This window comes from Eptesicus fuscus, chromosome 1 (genome assembly GCF_027574615.1).
Source record: "Eptesicus fuscus isolate TK198812 chromosome 1, DD_ASM_mEF_20220401, whole genome shotgun sequence".
In the NCBI taxonomy this organism is placed as follows: domain Eukaryota; kingdom Metazoa; phylum Chordata; class Mammalia; order Chiroptera; family Vespertilionidae; genus Eptesicus; species Eptesicus fuscus.
The window spans coordinates 57,897,436-57,909,613 of NC_072473.1; the positions used below are offsets into that span (position 1 = coordinate 57,897,436).

Consider the following 12,178-nt stretch of genomic DNA (forward strand, 5'->3'; position numbering starts at 1 on the left):
CAAAGGCATATCCTAGCTTTATTAAAGGGCCTGTGTGCAGAGTCAATATAAAAACACAAAAAACATCAGTTTAATAATATGTTTAAAAAAGGAAAACAGGGGGCAGGGAAGAGGCCCCTAAGAAAGGGCACAGGGAGCCCTCCTCATGGCACCAGGTCTGGCCACAGGGCCCCTTGGTATTGCTGTTGCTCCCAGGGAGGTCAGAGGGCAGTGATTGTCCTGTGGGAGCCACGGTTCACCTGGATTGAGGACCCTTAGCTCTTCTGGAGTGTGCTTTGCTTTCATATACCCCAGATCTTGTCCATCAGTCCAGAGATGATGACCTCAGTGGGTTTGTAACAGTCAACCAGCAGCTCCTTGACCCTGGCAGCCCAGGTATCATTTCTCCATGTTCAGGAGTTCATCCACATCAATCTCCAGCCCTGGGATCTCCTCTTTCTGGTAGTCATAGAGATTAGTGAGCTGTTCTGGGATCCATTACTCCAGGTTGAGGTGCTTCTGTAACTCCCTGAAGTTGTACTTGATCCTTATCTTCCCTTGGCATCTCACTGGACCATCCTCATCTGCACTGCCCAGTCCCTCACCTGTAGCACTCCAGGAACTTTGAAAGTAGATGTGGGGCCATGGGCCACCACCTTCAGGCCAGGGAGCCAGGGTTGCCAATGCCGCATCCTCTACAGGGCTGCTGTCCACCATGGTAGGAGCTGGGGCCATGTGCACATGCCTGGCCCCACCCTGTGCCACCTTTTCCTCAACTAAACCATTTCCATTTTAAATTAAAAAATGGATTTAACTTGTAATCAAATAAATCTTTTAAACAAAGATAAAAGCAAGTTTCTTGTCCCATTTACTCTCTGTTAGCAAAGGAATGGGTTTTGCTAAAGTATTTCCCTTACGTGTGACTTCTCCAAAGTTATGCCACGTGTATAAAGCCTATTCTGAATGGATTTGCCAATGCCACGTGTTCTGAGTTCATCCTCAGTGTTTTCACACATTTTCCACATTCCTGGTGAACTTTTCCAGCAGTTTGTAGTGCACCTCCCAGCACTGTCCAGGGGACAGTTACCTGTCATGTTTCCAGCCTGATCATCTGACCTACCACCTTAGACAAGCTTATTTGTGGAGATGGATGTTATAGGCTGTTAGAGCCCAATGCCATTAAACATTTGAATTGTGTAACAAATTGTTTCTATTGATTTCATATTCCAAAGTCAACCTTAGCATTCCCCATGTTCATTGCCTTCAGGGAGAGAATAACTTGGTCAAGCTGTCTGGTCTGCCTGAAAGCTGTATTTCTCATTGTGAATTAATTACTAATCTGCCATTCTGGCTTTTAAACACTTAGGAGTCTTGTGGGTGTGAGTCAGCATCCAGCACCTTAAAGCTTGATAAATATAGAGACACGGATAAGATCAGTTATCTGAGGTTGTACTGCTCAATGCCATGCCTCATGATGATGATTCTCCAAAGTGAATTAATATCAGATAGTGTTTATTAATCATTTTCTGCATGCCAGGCACTGTGCAGATTCATTTACATGATCTCATTTAGTCCTCATAACAACTTTTATTTCCATTTTACAAATAGGCAGACTGAGGTAACAGATTAAAATCTTGTCCCAAATCAAATGGCTACTTTGGCAGAGACTTCTATTTGCCTCCCAATATCCTTTATTACCTTAGTGAATGAATCCAGTTATATTCCTGATGGAAATTCATCCAGTGAACAGTGTCTGTTACCAAGTATCGGTTGCACCAAGGTATAATCCTGTGAGCTCTGCCAGTGAGAGATAATTGTGTTATGTGGGATTTCTAGGAAGCCTGCCTAGAGAGTTGACTTGGCTGGGAAGAGGGTCATTTTGTACCTCTCTGGCTAGAACATTCAGTCCTCCTGTTTTCTTCAGCTGCTAACCTGGAATGCAGGCATGGTGGCCAGAACCATCTTGGACTATGGAGTGACCTCTTGAATGTATGCCAGCATTGAAGTTGTTAGAACAAAAGGGTAAAAGAAGAGATCTGGGTATGTGATGGCACCATGGAGCTACTGTGCCAATTCCATTTCAGAGAACTTTGCTGCTTCCTGAACATATTAGTGTTCTCTTAGCAGAGAAGAAAGGTAAGGATGGCTATTGGGTAGGAAGTGGACAGTATTTACACACTATGTGCCAAGTGCCTCATATTTGGGTTGTGATAGATATACTAGTATATACTTGAGTTCCATCTCTGCCACTTACTACCTTTGCACATTGGGCACATCTTCTGCCTCACTGTACATCCTTTCAGCCCACCTTTTAGTCATGGAATTGATCCAGTAAGCAGTTTCATGTGGATGTAACCAGATAGCACTTTGCTTTAGCCTCACAGTGAATATTTCACTTCCCACCCCAGGACTTCTTTGGACCTCCCCCGCCCCCTGACACCCACATATGTAGTATGGAATGTGAGGGAGTTAAAGGCCCAAGAGGCATTCTTTGGCTAATTTGAGATGGGAGCCAGAGATAAAAGTTCCTTTCTTCAACCCTTGGCCAGATAATTCTGAAGTGCATTTTAGTATTGTTTGCTTCTACTAAGAGGTTTTCAGAGGATCTAAGCACCATTAAGCCCCAGTTGCCTATTGTGGTCAAGAGAAAAATACACTCTGTATTTTCTTTCTTTTCCTGTTCATTTTCCTCAATCCCCTACTTTTATTTCACGGACTCAGTCTCCCCCCCACCCCCCGAAGAAAACCAACTACTTGCATGCAAACCCTTGTCTCTGGCTCTGCATTCCAGGGAGGACTCAGGTTAAGCCATTGTATAACTTTGAATTAAGCTGTATTTATAAAACTTTGGCTCTTGCTGATACTTTCATGCCCTTTATATAGTGAAGCAGTGTACTATCTGTGGTGTACAAAGATGACAATACATTATGAAATATGATAGTATCAAGTGTTGACATGGACATGGATCAATAAGAATTGATATACGTTATTGATGGGCATGCAATCTGGCAAAATCATTTTGGAAAACTTGGCACTCTCTTGTGAAATTACCATATATACTCTATGACCCAGAAATTTTGTTTCTAGGTATAACCCCTAGAACAGGGGTCCTCAAACTTTTTAAACAGGGGGCCAGTTCACTGTCCCTCAGACCATTGGAGGGCTGGACTATAGTTTAAAAAAATATGAACAAATTCCTATGCACACTGCACATATCTTATTTTGAAATAATAATTTTTAAAAAATGGCAAAAACACCTGCATGTGGCCCGCAGGCCGTAGTTTGAGGATGCCTGCCCTAGAGAAATTCTTTTGCATGTGAACCAGGAACTCTCCTTAGCAGCATGTTTCATAATACAAAAATACTGGAATAAACTAATTGTTCACTGATTGGAAAATAGATACATTTTAAAATTTGATACATTTAAAATTTGAAACTATAAAGCAAGGTAATATCAAAAGTCAGGCTAGTGCTTTTTTTCTGATGGATAGACAGGGATTGAATAAGGTACGAACATACAGAGTGGGGCAAAAGTAGGTTTACAGCAATTCATATGGAAAACAATACAAAAATAAATAAATAAATAATAATATGAGAATAAACTCTGTGTTTTATGTACTCACAAATGTAAACCTCCTTTTGCCCCATCCTGTATAATAGATGCACTGGCATTATTTATGTTGTAGATCTTGAATTAGGTGATTGGTTCATCAAGGTTCACTTATTATTCTTTATAAATTATCTAAATGAAGTACAGGTTTTTCACATATGTAATGTCAGATATTATATAATGATAGTATTTGCTCACAATTTTTAAAATTAAATTTATTGTGGTAACATTGGTCAACATGAACATATAGGTTTCAGGTGTGGGTTTCCATGTTACAAGATTTGTGCATTCCACTGTGTGCCCACCACCCAAAGTTAAATCTTCTATCACCATACACTAGGCCCTCTTCACCCCGCCACCTTCTTCCCTCTGGCAACTACCACACTGCTGTTTGTGTTCATAAGTTTCAATTTTATATCCCACATATGAGTGAAATCATATGGTTCTTAGCTTTTCCTGCCTGAATTATTTCATTTAGAATAATATTCCCAAGGTCCATCCAGTTGTTGCAAAATGGCACTATTTTATCCTTTCTGATGGCTCAGTGGTATTCCATTGTGTATATGCACCACATCTTCTATATACAGTCCTCTCTCACGGGATACTTTGTTTCCCTGCTTTGGCCACTGTGAATAATGCTGCAATGAACATAGGGGTGTATATATATTTGTGGATACATGATTTCGAGTTTTTTGGGGTATATACCAAGGAGAGGGATTGGTGAGGTGTATGGTAGCTCTATTATGTTTTTCTTAAATTTATCTTTATTGTTGAAAGTATTACAGATGTCAGTTTTGGTTGTTTGTGTGTCTTTTTTCCCATTAACCCCCTCTACCTGCCCCTTCCAGGCCTTCGCCACTCTATTGTCTGTATCCATTGATTATGCATATATGCATATAAATTCTCTGGTTAATCATTCTCCTCTCACTTCCCATCCCCAACTTCCCTCTGAAATTCTATTCTGGTTATATTTTATTAATCAGTTTATTTTGTTCATTAGATTCCACATATGAGTGAGATCATGTGATACTTGTCTTTCTCTGATTGGCTTATTTTGCTTAACATAATACTCTCTAAGTCCATCCATGTTGTTGCAAATGGTCAGAGTTCTTTCTTTTTTACAGCTGTGCAGTATTACACTGTGTAAATGTATCACAGCTTTTTTTTTATCCACTCATCTACTGATTGTATATTGTGCTGCTATGAACATTGGGGTGCATATATTCTTTCTGATTGGTGTTTAAGATTTTTTAAGATATATTCCTAGAAGTGGGATCATTGGGCCAATAGGAGTTCCATTTTTAATTTATTGAGGAAACTCCATACTTACAAACTTCATACTTAGGATTTCTTTTTTTTTTAATATATTTTATTGATTTTTTTACAGAGAGAAAGAGAGAGGGATAGAGAGTTAGAAACATCGATGAGAGAGGAACATCGATCAGCTGCCTCTTGCACACCCACTACTGGGGATGTGCCCGCAACCAAAGTACATGCCTTTGACCGGAATCAAACCTGGGACCCTTGAGTCCGCTGGCCGATGCTCTATCCACTGAGCCAAACCGGTTTCGGCAATACTTAGGATTTCTTTTTTCTACAACCTCTCCAACACTTATTTGTTTTCCATAGTAGCTGCACCAGTCTGCATTCCCATCAACAGTGTACTAAGGATCCCTTTTATCCACATCCTCGCCAGCACCTGTCATTTGTTGATTTATGGTTGATAGCCATTCTGACAGGTGTGAGGTGATACCTCATTGTTGTTTTAATTTGCATCTTTATGATGATTAGTGACTTTGAGCATTTTTCCATATGTCTCTTGGCCTTCTGTATGTCCATGTTGGAGAAGTATCTATTTAGGTCATTTGCCCATTTTTAAAATTGGATTGTTTGTCTTCTTTTTGTTAAGTTGTATAAGTTCCTTATATATTTTGGAAATTAACCCCTTGTCAGATGTATCATTGGTAAATATGTCCTTCCATACAGAGAGCTCTCTTTTCATTTTGTTGATGGTTTCTTTTGCTGTGCAAAATATTTTTATTTTGATGTAGTGCCATTTGTTTATTTTCTCCTTAGTTTCCTTTGCCATAGGAGATGATTGGTAAACATATTGCTATGAGAGATGTCTGAGATTTTGCTGCCTATGGTTTCTTCTATGATTTTTATGGTTTCACAACGTAAATTTAAGTCTTATCCATTGTAAGTTTATTTTTGTGCATGGTGTTAGTTGGTGGTCTAGTTTCTTTTTATTTTCAGGCACCTACCCAATTTTCACCATTTATTGAAGAGACTGTCTTTACTGCATTGTATGCTCCTGTCTCCTTTGTCAAATATTGAGCATAATGTCTTAGCTCGATTTCTGAGTTCTCTGTTCTGTTCCACTGATATATATGCCTGTTCTTGTGCCTGTACCAGGCTATTTTGAGTACAGTGGTTTTATAGTATAACTTGATATCTGATATTGTGTTTCCTCCAACTATATTCTTCTTTCTCAAGGTTGCTATGGCAAATGGGGTCGTTTTCGTTTCCATATAAATTTTGGAGGTTTTGTCTAGATCTGTGAAATATGCTGTTGGTATTTTAATAGGGATTGCATTTAATCTATAGGTTGTTTTGGGTAGTATGGACATTTTAATGATGTTAATTCTGCCAATCCATGAACACAGTATATTCTTCCACTTGTTTATATCTTCAAATATTGCTTTTTTCAATGTCCTGTAGTTTTTCGATCACATGTCTTTTACCTCCTTAGTTAAGTTTATTCCTAAGTATCTCAATATTTATTGCAATGGTTAATGGGATTGAATTTTTTAGTTTCTCTTTCTGAGAGTTCATTTATTATGTATAAAAATGCCATAGATTTCTGGATGTGAATTTTGTATCCTGTTACATTGTTGAATTAATTTATTAAATCTGCTAGTTTTTTGATGCAGTCTTTAAGTTTTTCTATGTAAAATATCATGTAATCTGTGAATAATAACAGTTTTACTTTCTCCTTCCCAATTTCGATGCCTTCTAATTTTTCTTCTTGTCTGATTGCAATGGCTAGAACATTCAGTCCTATGTTGAGGAAAAGTTGTGAAAGTGGACATCCCTGTCTTGCTCCTGTTCTTAGGGGAAATGGTTTTAGTTTTTGCCCATTGAATATGAAAAAAAAGTTATATATATATATATATATATATATATATATATATATACACACACACACACACACACACACACACACTAAGTGGCCAGATTATTATTACCACCTGACGTTTGTAGGCAAATTAGCCATACACTGCATCATATGGAATATGGAAGCTGAAGGCCTGTTCGAACACCTTTGCTGTTTGCAGTTACCAAGATAAAACGTCTCCAATTCACACAGGAAGACAAGGATTGGACAGTTGAGAATTGGAAAAAAGTCATGTGGTCTGATGAATCACGTTTCCAGTTGCATCCTGCAGATGGTAGAGTGAGAATTTCGCTGAAAGAGCATGAAAGCATGCACCCCACATGCATGAGTACAACCCTTCAAGCTGGTGGGGACAGTGTTATGGTTTGGGGCATGTTTTCCTGGCATGATTTGGGCCCTTTAATTCATGTGGAACAACGTCTGAATAGCACAACATACCTAAGTATCATTGCTGATCAAGTTCATCCTATCATGTTGATGGCGTATCCCAATGGAGATGGCTTATTCTAACAAGACAATGCACCATGCCACGGTGCTCGTATTGTGCAGGAGTAGTTTCAAGAGCATGAGGGAGACTTTACCTTGCTTAGGTGCCCTCCACAATCTCCAGATCTCAATCCAATTGAGCATTTGTGGGAAGAAGTTAAAAGAGCCATCAGGCAGAGGGTTCCATAACCATCAAATCTCACAGAACTGGACAATGCTATTCATCAGGCATGGTATCAGATTCCTCGCATCACCTTTCAACATCTCGTGGAGTCAATGCCAAGAAGAATCACCGCAGTATTGAAGGCAAAAGGTGGCCCAACAAAATACTGATGTAATGGTCATAATAATCTGGCCACTCAGTGTGTGTGTGTGTGTGTGTGTGTGTGTGTGTGTGTGTGTGTGTGTATTGATTTCAGGGAGAAAGGGAGAGGGAGAGAGAAAAATCAATGATAATAGTTTGAAAATGGCGGCAGAGTAAGTGGATACTCATTGACATGCTCCCAGGAACAAACTGTAATTACAACTAAAATACAGCAAAACCACTCTGAATAATCAACGGATGACTCACTGGAGAGATCCCTGATACACAAGGACTGAAAGTGGAGACTGCATAGATACTGGTAGGAGGGGCGGAAGTGTGAAAGGGCTGGCCAGGCTCCCACATACAGCAACCAAAGTTCCAGGAGAAATATCTCAGCTGTAGGGGGTTGCCACTAATATCTCTAGTATCTTATCCTCAAGCTGGGTTCCCCAGGAGGAAGCACCAGAACTGAGAAGGGGACCCACATAACATCTGGCTGTGAAAAGCAGCAGGGTTGCTATCTGCCAGACAGAGACAGCTGGAAATTCATGCACCCTCTTTAAGGGCCAACACACAAAATTCCCTGTGGAGCCACCCACCTTGTCTTCTGGCAGAGGGAAAACAGAATGGACTGGAGCTGTGTGAGCAGAAACCAGGATTGGGGACTCAGGGTTTAGAGTTCAGAAGGCAGACACCACTGGTTTTCTGTGCCTGGTCATACCCTCACGCAGTGGAGGACATCTTTCCCACACAGACATTTGCTATACAGGCGGCCTTGCCTCGAGGAAGACAGTTGACCCACCCTATTGGAAAACAACTTGTGCTGAGGCCATTTAAGAGACTAAAAATAATTAGCCTCCAGGCAGAAGCAACTGCCCCGCTCTGTTGGGGAAAAAAAAAAAAAAAAAAAAACCAAACACCTCTCCCCACACCTGAGGATGATTGCCTGGGGGCAATTCAAGTCACAATCCTATCTGTCGGTAGGCAGAGGTGGTCTCTGGAGGTTTTGAGACTTTGCCCTATCTAATTCGTCAAAAATAGCATTTGACACTGTCCTACAATAGAGATTGAGAGTCGTAGCAGACCTACCTAATACATAGTAATAAACCCAAACAGATAGCCAAAATAAGGAGATAAAAAAACAACCTCCAAATGAAAGAACAAGAGAATTAATTCTCCAGAAGAAGAGGTAAATTAAGCAGAGATAAGAAATTTATCTGAAATAGAATTCAGAGTAATGATGGTAAAGATCCTCATCAACATGAGAAAAGATATAGTAACTATGAAAGCAAATAAAAAATGACATAGCACAAATAAAGAATACATGGTAAGGAATACACAGCAGATTAGGGGAAACTAATGATCAAATCAGTTAATTAGAAGGCATGGTTGAAAAAATCACTCAATCAGAAAAGCAAAAAGAAAAAAAACAGTTAAAAACAGGAGGACAGCTTAAGGGAGCTGTGGGACAACATGAAATGTAACAATATTAGAATAGCAGGTGTGCCAGAAGAGGCAGAAAGGGAGGAAGGGATAGAGAATGTCTTTGAAGAAATAATTGCAGAAAATTTCCCTAACATGATAAAAGAAAAAGTCACACAATTTAGGAGGCACAGAGAACCGCAAGCAAGAAGAACTCACACCCAGACACATCATAATTAAAATGCCAAAAATTAAAGACAAAGAGACAATCTTAAATGCAGCAAGAGAAAAGAAAGCTGTGACCTACAAAGGAACTCCCATAAAGCTGACTTTTGATTTCTCATCAGAAATTTTATAGGCCAGAAGGGAATGGCATGAAGTGCTCAAGGTAATGGAAAGCAAGGATCTGAAACCAAAATTACTATATGCAGCAAGGCTATTATTCAAAATAGACAATCAAATAAAGAGCTTATCAGACAAAAAAAAGGCTACAGGAGTACATCACTCCCAAGCCAGCATTACAAGAAATGCTAAAGAGACTGCTGTAATGAGAAGGAGAAACAGAGAGTGAACCGTAGGCATACAGAATTAAAATGGCAACAAATAAGTGCTTATTAATAATAACCTACAAATAAATTGATTAAATGTTCCAATCAAAGGATTTAGGGTAGCTGAATGGATACAAAAACATGACCCAACTATATGCTGTCTACAAGAGACCAACCTCCAAACAAAGGACACACACAGGATGAGAGTGAAGGGATGGAAAAAAAATTTCCATGCAAATGTAAAAGAAAAAAAAGCTGGAGTAGCAATAATCATATCCAACAAAATATACTTCAAAACGAAGGCCATCAGAAGAGACAAAAAAAATTCATTATATAATACTAAAGGGATTGATCCAACAAGAAGATATAACCCTGGTAAACATATGTGCACCCAAGAGAAGAGCACCTAAATATATAAAAATCTTCTAGAAAACTTTATCAGAGAGATCAACAACAATACAGTCATGGTAGGGGACTTTAACACCCCTCTGACTTCACTGGATAGATCTTCCAAACAAAAACTTAACAAGGAAACAGTAACTCTAAAGGACACACTGGATCAGCTGGATTTAATTCACATTTATAGAACATTTCACCCCAAAGCTGCAGAATATACATTCTTCTCAAGTGCACATGGATCATTCACAAAGATAGACCACACTTTAGGACAAAAAACAAGTCTCTACAAGTTCAAGAAGATTGAAATCATATCAAACAGCTTCTCAGATCACAGTGGAATGAAATTAGAAATCAACTACAGTAAAAACACTCCAAAACATTCAAACACATGGAGACTAAATAGCATATTATGAAACAACTAGAGGCCCGGTGGTTTCTATGCCAGTCAGCATCAAAAGCTCCACCTCCTAGGCAGCCATTGGCTCCTCACAGCACCCATATTTGGTTTTGATTGGTCAGTGTCTATGGCAGTCAGTGTCAGAAGCTCCACCTCCTAGGCAGCCAATGGTTCTTCACAGCACCCATATTTGGTTCTGATTGGTCAGCTCCTATGCCAATCAACATAAAAAGCTCTGCCTCCTAGGCAGCCATTGGTTCTTCACAGCACCCACATTTGATTCTGATTGGTCAGTTCCTATGCCAGTCAGCATCTCTGGGCCTATCAATGGGGCCTGATCAGAAATGCAGGGCTGATCAGCAGCCTTAGTGGAGGCCTGGAGAGAAATGGAGGCACAGCTGCTGGCCAGACTGGGAGAGAAAGAGAGAGGCAAGTGCTGATCCAAAGCTGCCACAGAGGCAATGGATCAGGCCCTGCTTCTCTCTTCAGGCCTCTCTCTGGCCCTGATTTGCAGCCCCCTCAGCATTCAGCAACCCAGCATTGACTGCAGGACTGACTTCTGGTTGGTCGAGCCTTCACCGTTACTGGTTGTTATGACCCAGGGTTTTTATATATTAGGATGTTATGACCCACAGGTTGAGAACCACTAGCAGGGTCACCTAAGACCATCGTAAAACACAGATATTTACATTATGATTCATAACAGTAGCAAATTTACAGTTATGAAGTAGCAATGAAAATAATTTTATGGTTGGGGGTCACCACAACATGAGGAACTGTATTAAAGGGTCATGGCATTATAAAGGTTGAAAACCACTGCCTTAGAGGGATGTTCCTAACACCACAGGAATACCTAAAAAAGAAGAAAAATCATCAGTAAACTATTTAAGCCTACAACTTAAAGAAGTAGAAAGATCAGAAATAACAAACACTAAAAACAAAAAACAAAATAAACAAACAAAAAAAAACAATAAATGAAACCAAGAGCTGGTTCTTTGAAAGGATAAACAAAATTGGTGAACCATTAACCAGACTCATCATGAAACAAAGAGCAAGGACCCAAATAAATAAAATGAGAAATGAAAGTGGAGAAGTAACCATGGGCTCACAAAGGATTGTAAGAAAATACCATGAACAACTATATGTAAACAAGCTAGACAATGTGGATGAAATGGAAAAATATAATCTAGAAAAATACAATCTCCTTTTGGTGCAGAAAGCATGACATCTTGTAGAGGGGAGCAGAGGCCATGAGTGCTGCCACACCAACATCAGGACTGACCTCGGGCAGCACTCCCAGACCTGTGTAGGGAGCCACTTGCCAGCCCTAACCCATGTGGAACCACCACTGTGCCCCAGCAGTAAGCACCACTGTACCACAATGTGGGTCCCAGACATCTTCAGTGGGAGCATATCAGACAGACCTCAGGAGCTGAGCCTCCTATCCAGAGCCCAAACCCAACATCCCAGGATCCCACGCTCTAGGTCCTTGCACTGTGAGTGCAAGCCATGGGTTCCCTACTCCATGCTCCATCTCTGATACCAATATAAAACCTCAGTTGGATGTGCCTTACATCCCTGCCGAGACTGAGCCCTAGCCAGGCAAGTGCCCCACCCCTGGCACAGACTGAGTGATCTCTGCTGCCACTTAAGCAGAACCCTTGCACAGTGAGTGCCCCACCCCTTACACAGATTGAGCATGCTCGGCCACCAGCTTTGTGCTCTGCCTTCAGCCTAGGCAGAGCCCTTGCAAGGTGAGCATCCTTCTTCTGGCCCAGCCTGAGTGTGCTCCACTGCCAGCTTTGCACTCAGCCTCCAGCTTAGGCAGAGTGCTCACAAGGTGAGTGCCCAGCCC

General features: G+C 40.5%; 1 pseudogene; it reads right to left on the bottom strand.

The window, feature by feature from the left end:
- Window positions 1–254: 254 nt before the first annotated feature.
- LOC103302503 (protein phosphatase 1 regulatory subunit 14B-like) lies at window positions 255–696 on the bottom strand (annotated as a pseudogene).
- Between the last annotated feature and the right edge of the window lie 11,482 nt (window positions 697–12,178).